This window comes from Schistocerca gregaria, unplaced genomic scaffold, assembly GCF_023897955.1.
Source record: "Schistocerca gregaria isolate iqSchGreg1 unplaced genomic scaffold, iqSchGreg1.2 ptg001300l, whole genome shotgun sequence".
Taxonomy (NCBI): Eukaryota; Metazoa; Arthropoda; class Insecta; order Orthoptera; family Acrididae; genus Schistocerca; species Schistocerca gregaria.
In genome coordinates, this window is record NW_026062612.1 from 40,001 (window position 1) to 46,048 (window position 6,048).

Genomic DNA, 6,048 nt, shown 5'->3' on the forward strand with positions numbered 1-6,048 from the left:
ACTCGCGCACATGTTAGACTCCTTGGTCCGTGTTTCAAGACGGGTCGTGAAATTGTCCAAAGCTGAAGCGCCGCTGACGGGAGCGATTATTCCGCCCGAGAGCATCCCGAGCCAACAGCGGCGCGGGTCCGGGGCCGGGCCAGGTAGGTCCGTCATCCGGGAAGAACCGCGCGCGCTTGCCGGGAGCCCGAGCGCCCAAAGGGGCGAATCGACTCCTCCAGATATACCGCCGAGCAGCCAGCCAGGACACCGGGGCTCTGCCCAACAGACGCGAACCGAGGCCCGCGGAAGGACAGGCTGCGCACCCGGGCCGTAGGCCGGCACCCAGCGGGTCGCGACGTCCTACTAGGGGAGAAGTGCGGCCCACCGCACACCGGAACGGCCCCACCCCGCGGCGAGTGGAAAGGCAACCGGACACGACCCCGCCGCGGATTGCTCCGCGCGGGCGGCCGGCCCCATCTGCCGAGGGCGGGGGCCAGTGGCCGGATGGGCGTGAATCTCACCCGTTCGACCTTTCGGACTTCTCACGTTTACCCCAGAACGGTTTCACGTACTTTTGAACTCTCTCTTCAAAGTTCTTTTCAACTTTCCCTCACGGTACTTGTTCGCTATCGGTCTCGTGGTCATATTTAGTCTCAGATGGAGTTTACCACCCACTTGGAGCTGCACTCTCAAGCAACCCGACTCGAAGGAGAGGTCCCGCCGACGCTCGCACCGGCCGCTACGGGCCTGGCACCCTCTACGGGCCGTGGCCTCATTCAAGTTGGACTTGGGCTCGGCGCGAGGCGTCGGGGTAGTGGACCCTCCCAAACACCACATGCCACGACAGGCGGCAGCCTGCGGGGTTCGGTGCTGGACTCTTCCCTGTTCGCTCGCCGCTACTGGGGGAATCCTTGTTAGTTTCTTTTCCTCCGCTTAGTAATATGCTTAAATTCAGCGGGTAGTCTCGCCTGCTCTGAGGTCGTTGTACGAGGTGTCGCACGCCACACCGCCAGCCGGCTGTGCACGCTACCGAGAAAGTACCGGTATGCGAACCGCCAGGCGACGGGCGCGCATCGCACGTTTAAGGAGACGCGGCCGGCCACACAGGCGACCACGACACTCCCACGTCTCCGAAGCGGGACAAACGCCGCGCGCTTCAGTATACGTAGCCGACCCTCAGCCAGACGTGGCCCGGGAACGGAATCCATGGACCGCAATGTGCGTTCGAAACGTCGATGTTCATGTGTCCTGCAGTTCACATGTCGACGCGCAATTTGCTGCGTTCTTCATCGACCCACGAGCCGAGTGATCCACCGTCCTGGGTGATCTTTTCCTTTTCAGTCTCCCACTGTCTCTTTCAAGACAGTAGCATTTGCGGGACTGAGGCGTCTGACGGCCCCTGTTCCACTATTTTTTTTGTGTCCAACGGCCTCACAGCCGATGGGCGTCGTACGGCTCCACACCGGAGCGGACAGGCACTCGGGCGAACGTCATTCAAAACCGGCGCCAGGCGCCAGGTACCGCAGGCCAGCCGCTCCAGAGCTTCAGCGCTCGTACCACACAACAACAACAACAACAACACTTCCGCTAGTTTTGAGAGGCACGCGTGGTTCCGCACGCGGCGCACGGCCACTGCCGTACAGGTAGCGTGTTGCGCGACACGACACGCACATCGAAAGACATGCAGTCTAGTCGGTAATGATCCTTCCGCAGGTTCACCTACGGAAACCTTGTTACGACTTTTACTTCCTCTAAATGATCAAGTTTGGTCATCTTTCCGGTAGCATCGGCAACGACAGAGTCGATGCCGCGTACCAGTCCGAAGACCTCACTAAATCATTCAATCGGTAGTAGCGACGGGCGGTGTGTACAAAGGGCAGGGACGTAATCAACGCGAGCTTATGACTCGCGCTTACTGGGAATTCCTCGTTCATGGGGAACAATTGCAAGCCCCAATCCCTAGCACGAAGGAGGTTCAGCGGGTTACCCCGACCTTTCGGCCTAGGAAGACACGCTGATTCCTTCAGTGTAGCGCGCGTGCGGCCCAGAACATCTAAGGGCATCACAGACCTGTTATTGCTCAATCTCGTGCGGCTAGAAGCCGCCTGTCCCTCTAAGAAGAAAAGTAATCGCTGACAGCACGAAGGATGTCACGCGACTAGTTAGCAGGCTAGAGTCTCGTTCGTTATCGGAATTAACCAGACAAATCGCTCCACCAACTAAGAACGGCCATGCACCACCACCCACCGAATCAAGAAAGAGCTATCAATCTGTCAATCCTTCCGGTGTCCGGGCCTGGTGAGGTTTCCCGTGTTGAGTCAAATTAAGCCGCAGGCTCCACTCCTGGTGGTGCCCTTCCGTCAATTCCTTTAAGTTTCAGCTTTGCAACCATACTTCCCCCGGAACCCAAAAGCTTTGGTTTCCCGGAGGCTGCCCGCCGAGTCATCGGAGGAACTGCGGCGGATCGCTGGCTGGCATCGTTTATGGTTAGAACTAGGGCGGTATCTGATCGCCTTCGAACCTCTAACTTTCGTTCTTGATTAATGAAAACATACTTGGCAAATGCTTTCGCTTCTGTTCGTCTTGCGACGATCCAAGAATTTCACCTCTAACGTCGCAATACGAATGCCCCCGCCTGTCCCTATTAATCATTACCTCGGGTTCCGAAAACCAACAAAATAGAACCGAGGTCCTATTCCATTATTCCATGCACACAGTATTCAGGCGGGCTTGCCTGCTTTAAGCACTCTAATTTGTTCAAAGTAAACGTGCCGGCCCACCGAGACACTCAACAAAGAGCACCCTGGTAGGATTTAAACGGGGTCCGCCTCGGGACGCGAAAGCACCCCTTCGGCTCGCCCCACCGGCAGGACGTCCCACGATACATGCCAGTTAAACACCGACGGGCGGTGAACCAACAGCGTGGGACACAAATCCAACTACGAGCTTTTTAACCGCAACAACTTTAATATACGCTATTGGAGCTGGAATTACCGCGGCTGCTGGCACCAGACTTGCCCTCCAATAGATACTCGTTAAAGGATTTAAAGTGTACTCATTCCGATTACGGGGCCTCGGATGAGTCCCGTATCGTTATTTTTCGTCACTACCTCCCCGTGCCGGGAGTGGGTAATTTGCGCGCCTGCTGCCTTCCTTGGATGTGGTAGCCGTTTCTCAGGCTCCCTCTCCGGAATCGAACCCTGATTCCCCGTTACCCGTTACAACCATGGTAGGCGCAGAACCTACCATCGACAGTTGATAAGGCAGACATTTGAAAGATGCGTCGCCGGTACGAGGACCGTGCGATCAGCCCAAAGTTATTCAGAGTCACCAAGGCAAACGGACCAGACAAGCCAATCCGATTGGTTTTGATCTAATAAAAGCGTCCCTTCCATCTCTGGTCGGGACTCTGTTTGCATGTATTAGCTCTAGAATTACCACAGTTATCCAAGTAACGTGGGTACGATCTAAGGAACCATAACTGATTTAATGAGCCATTCGCGGTTTCACCTTAATGCGGCTTGTACTGAGACATGCATGGCTTAATCTTTGAGACAAGCATATGACTACTGGCAGGATCAACCAGGGAGCTGCGTCAACTAGAGCTGAGCAGCCGGCCGCCCGGGAGTGTGTCCCGGGGGCCCGCGCGAACACGCAAGCGTCCGCTCAATTATTCTGCAAACAGGAGGAGGCCGAGCTCCCCTGCACGATACACCTCGAAACCCTCTCAGGTCCCGGCGGCGCGCAGCGCCGTCCTAGGTACTTGGTCGGTTTCGAGAGAGGCGCAATCGCCCGGAGTTAGGCGAGTAGACGGTTTTAGTGAGAACACCCTTGCTCCCAACTGAGCTTGCCGCTGCCGACAGAGGCCCGGGAGCGTGCTGTCGTGGCATTGCCGGCGGGAGACAACACGCGCCACCTATGGTGACCGGCAGCTCCAACGCCAGCGCCACACAAGGGCAAAGCCCCACTTGGGTGCAGAAGCGAACTCTCCCAGCACAGCGCACGCGCCAACACGTCCGCACAACTGCGATACAAACCACCTGCGAGAACCGCTGGGGCGACCGAGCAGCAGACGGCGTCGCGGCGCCGAGTGCCAGGCGGCGGCGCATCCTCAACGCACACAGTCCTCAATCAGACCAGCACACTGCAGATGTCCACCGCGCTTCGCACCGGGCTCGGCTGAACCAACTTTGGCCGCCAGGCGCCGCGTGCAGGGTGCGCCGCAGCGTAGCTGCGCCGCCTGCCGGGCCCGTCGGCTGGCGCTCCTGCCACTCGGCGCCCCCCACCAGCCGCCTGTTGCGCGTGCGCCCACGCAGCGCGCGGCCAACACGCCGGGCGGCCCCCCTTCACCGGCCGGGAACAGTCCCACCAAGCCACCGCCGCGTATCGCTTCATACCCACATGGGCCTAGTCACGTGTGTGGATGTGGCGGGTACCGCTGAAACAACCGGTTAATAGCTGTACCGATCGTCGCCATCACAGATTCACCTCCAGCGTGAACAACCGCTCAACAACGGATTTCCAGTTCATTTGCGTATCTTGGGCAGTAAACGTAGATGTCCACCTACATTTGCGAATTCAACAATTCTTGCATGCCAGGATGTCATGTGTCACGACACGCTACATCAGACCACATACACACTGCGACATGTGCAGAAGAGAACACGTGGAAGGTGGCCCGCGCACGTATGCGATGTCCCTTCCGCGATCCACTGTCAACCGGCATCTGCGGCATGTCCCAGATATGGAACGCGGTCCACCAGGGTAGCACTTTGTGTGAGGCAATACGACAAAGTCGGAATACACGCGTCACTACATCAGACGGCTCACGCTGACCTGACCTGACCTGACTCACCGCACCACCACCCCCAGCGACCCAGGGTGACATACAATGCGTTCGTACGTTCCTCCCACACGCCTCTACGGCGTACCACAGTGCAACCTAGCTGTTATTGGGAGACGAGACAAGTAGCATCGAGCACATCATATGGAAATTGAGATTCGACACCGTTGGGCACAGCCAGCGTACGGTCACACGTATCACACTACTTCACTCTGTACGTAACGACCGATGATCGGTACAGCGTGTGGGTTACGCGTACGACATCAGCGGACAATGGACACAGACCATACCACGACGTACACTGAGGGCGTCGACATCTGAATGCAACTGAACAGCTGCGAGGCTCATTTAACACTCAAACGCCAGACCGACCAGCTTGAGAGGACAGAGACACAAAGAGGGGGACAGAGGGAGGGGGGGGGGGGCGATATAGTCCTATTGCAGTACAATTGACAGTGGATAGCGGGAATATGTGGAAAGTAAGCAACACTCGCAAGACATCTACATGAGGATAACAACGACACCAGAGATTCCGAGCAGTGAACTATGTTAGGCAAAGGGACAACGTGGGTTAGGTTAAGGGACAACGTGGGTTAGGTTAAGGGACAACGTGGGTTAGGTTAAGGGACAACGTGGGTTAGGTTAAGGGACAACGTGGGTTAGGTTAAGGGACAACGTGGGTTAGGTTAAGGGACAACGTGGGTTAGGTTAAGGGACAACGTGGGTTAGGTTAAGGGACAACGTGGGTTAGGTTAAGGGACAACGTGGGTTAGGTTAAGGGACAACGTGGGTTAGGTTAAGGGACAACGTGGGTTAGGTTAAGGGACAACGTGGGTTAGGTTAAGGGACAACGTGGGTTAGGTTAAGGGACAACGTGGGTTAGGTTAAGGGACAACGTGGGTTAGGTTAAGGGACAACGTGGGTTAGGTTAAGGGACAACGTGGGTTAGGTTAAGGGACAACGTGGGTTAGGTTAAGGGACAACGTGGGTTAGGTTAAGGGACAACGTGGGTTAGGTTAAGGGACAACGTGGGGTTAGGTTAAGGGACAACGTGGGTTAGGTTAAGGGACAACGTGGGTTAGGTTAAGGGACACGTGGGTTAGGTAAGGGACAACGTGGGGTTAGGTTAAGGGACAACGTGGTTAGGTATCTGTCTCGCGTGTGGGGAAGGGTACTTACGGGGGGGGGACAACGTGGTTAGGTATCTGTTCTTCCGCGTGTGT

General features: G+C 56.7%; 3 non-coding genes across 3 annotated transcripts in view; all 3 read right to left on the reverse strand.

Moving 5' to 3' along the window:
• Positions 1–964, reverse strand: part of LOC126330514 (large subunit ribosomal RNA) — a 4,223-nt gene extending 3,259 nt beyond the window's left edge. The window contains exon 1 of the ribosomal RNA XR_007562961.1: positions 1–964. This exon is cut by the window's left edge and continues 3,259 nt beyond it. This is a non-coding gene — a ribosomal RNA (large subunit ribosomal RNA).
• Positions 965–1,152: 188 nt separating this feature from the next.
• Positions 1,153–1,307, reverse strand: LOC126330518 (5.8S ribosomal RNA). Its single transcript, XR_007562965.1, has one exon. It is a non-coding gene; the product is annotated as a 5.8S ribosomal RNA (ribosomal RNA).
• Positions 1,308–1,678: 371 nt separating this feature from the next.
• Positions 1,679–3,571, reverse strand: LOC126330511 (small subunit ribosomal RNA). Its single transcript, XR_007562959.1, has one exon. It is a non-coding gene; the product is annotated as a small subunit ribosomal RNA (ribosomal RNA).
• Positions 3,572–6,048: the final 2,477 nt, after the last annotated feature.